The sequence below is a fragment of the Malurus melanocephalus genome, unplaced genomic scaffold (genome assembly GCF_030028575.1).
Source record: "Malurus melanocephalus ecotype Western Australia unplaced genomic scaffold, MMel_1.1 scaffold_125, whole genome shotgun sequence".
Taxonomy (NCBI): Eukaryota; Metazoa; Chordata; class Aves; order Passeriformes; family Maluridae; genus Malurus; species Malurus melanocephalus.
Window position 1 is genome coordinate 393409 of NW_026623357.1, and position 4867 is coordinate 398275.

The window sequence follows — 4867 nt, forward strand, 5'->3', positions numbered from 1 at the left end:
TCTTTCCAGAGGTGTTAACGACTTAATCATTGCGGGCGTTAGCATATGAAAAAGTAGGAAATGAGGGAGTGTGTGTGAATGTGAGGACCGTATTGCCGCGGCCCCAGGTAAGCCCCGGCCCGGGGAAAGGCGCCCGGCGGGGCGGGAGGGGGCCCGGCCGCCCACCCCTGTCCCGGTACGGAACMCCCCGCCCGGACCCTCGGCCGCGGGTGGATCCCGGGGTTTGGCTTTTAAATCCGTCCCGCCGAGCCCTTTGCTCCTGTACTTCCCGCACGTGTTGTCCGATTTCGGTAAATACAATTAAATTAGGARAATGCCCCAGGACCCAACGATTTCCCATGAGCGGCGCTGGTTTAGGGAACGCAATTCCCCTCCTTTTCCCCAAAATCCGTCGGAGCATTGGAAGGGTCGCTGTCCCGGCCTCTCGCAGAGCCTCTGATGGGCTGCTCCGGCCGGGACGGGCCCGGCTCCGCGGAGGGACCCGCGGGGAGGATGGGGGGCCCTTTCCGCGGGCGCGGAGCCGCTTTCCCCCCGCGCTTCGTTTTTCCGCGCGTYCCAGCGGATCTCCGCGGCTCTCGGCCTCCGCACCCGCGCACCGCCCGCTCTCACACGCACACGGACTCACGCACCCACATGCACACTCACACACACGCGCCCTCATTGTGCGTCCCCCCCGTCGCACCGCAAAGGCTCTCCGGGGGAAAAAAAAGAGGAAAAACCCCAACTCCGCAGCCCCCTGTTCCATTTGTTGCGCTTTTCTTCGGCACAATAAAAGTCAMATTAATTGATTCGTAGTATTAATTACGGTGCTTAGCGTGAAAAGAAACGTTTCCCCTCGATTAGGGCTCTATTGTGTTAATCCCGTGTTCAATCACGGCTGCCGGCTGAGAGGGGCAGCCCCGCTCCGCGCTTCTCCGCGCCCCTCCGCGGGCGCTGCTGCGGCTCCCAGGCCTTCACCTGCTGAAGTTTAGGGCAGCATTTCGAAATCCACCCCTTTGGAAAGTATTTAGGAGCCAACCCGGGCGGAGTGGAGGGGGAGAAATGCTTTTCTAAAAATCAAGAAAGTTTTCCCAAAATAGCACGGGAGCCCCCGAACCCATCGAAGTTCAAGGGCTGAAGGTGAGCGGGAGCAGGAGCTGCGTCCTGCGAAGCGATGAAACAATTAAAGCAGCTTCTGTGGAGGTGGAAACCCACAATAATGACACGGCCAGAAATAGAAAGTGGGCGCCCATATAGACAGATAGATTTAGCAACAGGAGAAAAACAAACTGTATCGTCCGGATCGATACGGAGTCAAATAGAGACGCGGCAGTGCAACGGGAAAAGAGAGGATGGAATAAGTTATGATAGAGAGGGAGAAATTAATTACAACTCAATCTGATTCTAATATGGGAAAGCAAGATCCTGRCTGCGAAGCGAGTTAAAAATAAATCCGGAGGCTGAGCCTGGGGGGTGTGGGGGGGGATTGTGGAGGGAAGACAGGGCTGGGGCAATTTCTGCTTCTGTAATCGTTTTAAAGGAAGGRGAAACCAAAGGTGTCCCCTTTCAGCTCCTTAAGCCTATTACTTTCACTAATGAGTTATATAAATCGTTGACCTGACCTGGATTAAACCAGCATTGTCGTTCGGTCCAAACGTGCGGGGGTAAAAGGGGCTCGCAGGAAAGGGGCTGCGGGTGAGAAATCCCTGTAAAATAAACACATCCAAGGGAGGGGACACGACAGGGACACGCAGGCATCCCCCGAGCGGGGCTGGGACCGGGGTCGGGGCCGGAGCGGGGTGARCGGCGGGGCCTGAACACCCCCTTCAGCCGGGCTTTTTGCGAAAGACGTAGATTATTAAATAATTTTTTCTTCTGTTTTTAGGCCTGTATTCGCACGTGTTTGGTTTCTTTTTATTTCCTTCTTTATTTTCTTTTTTTTTTTTTTTAATTGTAATAAATCGCCCGCAAACCCGGCAGACCTCAGTGTAAAACGAAATTGGTCATGTTTCCAAAACGGTTTCGGATTTATTTGTATTGGAAATGTATAAACATCCATTCTGTAAAAGGCAACACGTTTAATTAACGATGAGAGAGCAGTTAGGGGCAGAAAGCTAGTAAAATTGTGTGATAAATTTATGGCATTGTTAGCGTGCTTTTAATTATGGCTATTATGTTAATTATTTCACATTAGCATGGAGTTATCAGCAGCATGTCAGATTTAATCAAAACGAGCCTTTCTCTCGAAAATTGTGCTTTTCATTCGCCGCGAGGAGAACGGGGGGTCCCGAGCCGAAGCCGCTTCCCCCCCATTCTTTATTTATTAAAAAAATAAATAAATGAAGGCTTTTAAAAAGAGACTTCCCAATGAAAAGAGTGGCTGGACGTGATCCGGGCTGGTGCAGGCGGCAGATCCCTTTAGGCTACAGCRAGCAGCGCAGGGAGGCTGAGGAGAGAAGCGACGCTCTTGTTTTTTAGGAATTCACCATTTTCACCCCCTCCGGAGCAGGCATTTTATCATTTTGGATCATTCTGTCAAACAATATGATGTTGCTCATTTTTATCTGTCCCGTTTTACAAAGCCCCCGTTCACACTGCTGGCCAGGACAACGCGCCTCAGTACAAAAGAATAAAAGAGACAAGCCGGGAGGATACGGGATCGCTGCGCGGATCAAAAAGGAGGAAAGAGGAGGAGGTGTGTGCGAGTGTGAGCGTGTGAGTGTGCGTGTGTGTGTCCGCGGTGGGGCTCGCAGCGGCCCGGGGCCGGCTCCGTGCCCGGCTCTGCCCCGCAGCTCCGCGGCCGCGGCTCCCGCACACGCTCCGCAGCCCCCGGGGCCGCCCCCACGCCGGCCGCTGATGCCGGGGGAGGCGACCCGCCGCTTCCCCAAAGGCTTTCGGCGCTTCCGTGCAAAAATAAAAATGATTCAAAAGAGAGGAATACAAAGGAAAATTAAAAATCGCCGCTTTGCCGGCTGGCGGCAGCGAGGCGGGCGGCGGAGTTTTGGGGGGTCCGTCCGCGCCGAGGTGCGGAGCGAMCCCCGCCGCGCCGACGGCCGCGCTTCCCGGCTCCGCGCCCGCGGAGAGCCGCGGCCATCGCTCCGCTCGGCCCCGCGCAGCCCGGCCGGTTCTGCCCGCGCCCCCTCCTCCGGCCGGCCCCKCTCCCCCTTCCCCACGGGAGCGGGGGGCTGCGACCACGGCAGCTGCTGGCTTATTTTTAGAGCATTTCCATTCCTCCGGTTAATTTTAGATCGATCCATTATTTAGCCCCAGTTCGCCTTTAGGGAAACCCAAGCTGGGGGCGGCCGGCGCTCCGCGGCCGCGGGACTTTTCCCCGTGCGGGGTGCGCGGCCGCGCAAGGGAGGCAACTTTGGGGATCCCCCTCCCACCCTCGGCGGAACAGCCCCGCGGAACCTGCGCCTCCCCCGGCTGGTTGCGCGCTGCCTTTCCCACTGAGCTTGGCTTTCACCAGGCGCAGATTTCCCATGTTCTGCAGCCTTTTCCCCTTTGGGTGACACCCCCAAATACACACACGCCCCACCGAGGCATCGGGACTGCCCCGCGGGTTCGGCCCCGCTGCTCGCCCGGCCCCGGGGGATCGCGGGCGAGCGGGGGGAGGCACCAACGCCCCCCGTCCGGCCCCTCGGAGGGATGCGGTTGGATGTGCGGGCACATCCGCGGGTATTTATGTRCCGCACACGCTCCCCCCGGGCAGCCCCCGCCGTCGGGGCCGGGGAGCAGCTCAGCCCCGCGCCGTGTCCATCCTCCCACCGCCCCTGCGGTTTCACCCGGAGCTTCTCCCTGCTCCGGATCTAAACGCCAGCCAAACGCCGCGTTTATGTAGAACCGCGAATCGCCTTGGATTTGGGGTCGTTTTCCTGTAGGTGCGTCTTGGTCATTGCCTCCTCTGTCCGTCCCGTCCCCTGGGAGCGGGCAGGGTGCAGGTGGAGGGGCACCCAGAGGTGCTCGGATCGCAGGGAGACATCCCCGAGTTGGGCACAGGCAGGAAAACATCCCGGGAGCTGGCAAAAGCAGGCAGCAGCACTCAGGTGACCCTACGATGTATCCTCTTGGGACTCCCAAAATAAAATCAAAAGGGTCAGAAGAGTGGAGCCTGGTATAGCTTAGAGATTTGGGTGATCTARAAGCAGGGAGAGAGCAAAATGAATCAAATAAGTTAAAATTCAGAATTATTATTAGGCAAATTAAGCTGTGTGAGCAGAGGAGCTCTGCTGACTTTTGGGCAAGAGGGCTGCGAAGTTCGCTGAGACCTGATTTGAAAAACAAAAAACAAGAAACACCCAAACATTTGGCAGCCATTCAATCAAAATCGGTTTGTTCTTCAGATTTTCATTTTGCAAATCCCCACTCTAAACAAATGGATATTTATCCCAAATTTTGGCTGYGAGCACCTGCACCCACTCGGCTGTCCCACGCAGCCCTGGCATCCAGCAGTGCTGATTCCTGGAAAAGCCCCGCTCATGTTCCCAACCATCTCCAAAAATCCTCTGAAACTCATCCTCTAAACACCCTGTCACATCCCTGCCCCTGGAGGAGCCTCCTGTACTGTGAGGCATAATAAATACACAGCAACAAAAAATCGGAGGCAAAAAAAAAAATTTAAATTTGATTTGTTTGAATTCGTGGAGGGAAGGGATGAGTGGGAAGGGTTGGATGGGAAGGGATGAGTGGGAAGGGTGACCCTGGCCCAGCTCCCGGGGTGCTGCAGGGGGAGGCACAGGGCAGCCCCACTCCATGCACAGCAGCAATTTTGGGGTGAGACAAGGACACCCCCAACTCATCCGCAGGGAACAGCTGGGCAGGGAAGGGATGTGTTTAGGCCATCCTTGCACCTTCAAAATCCTCCATTGGTGGATGGAGAGGGACTCTG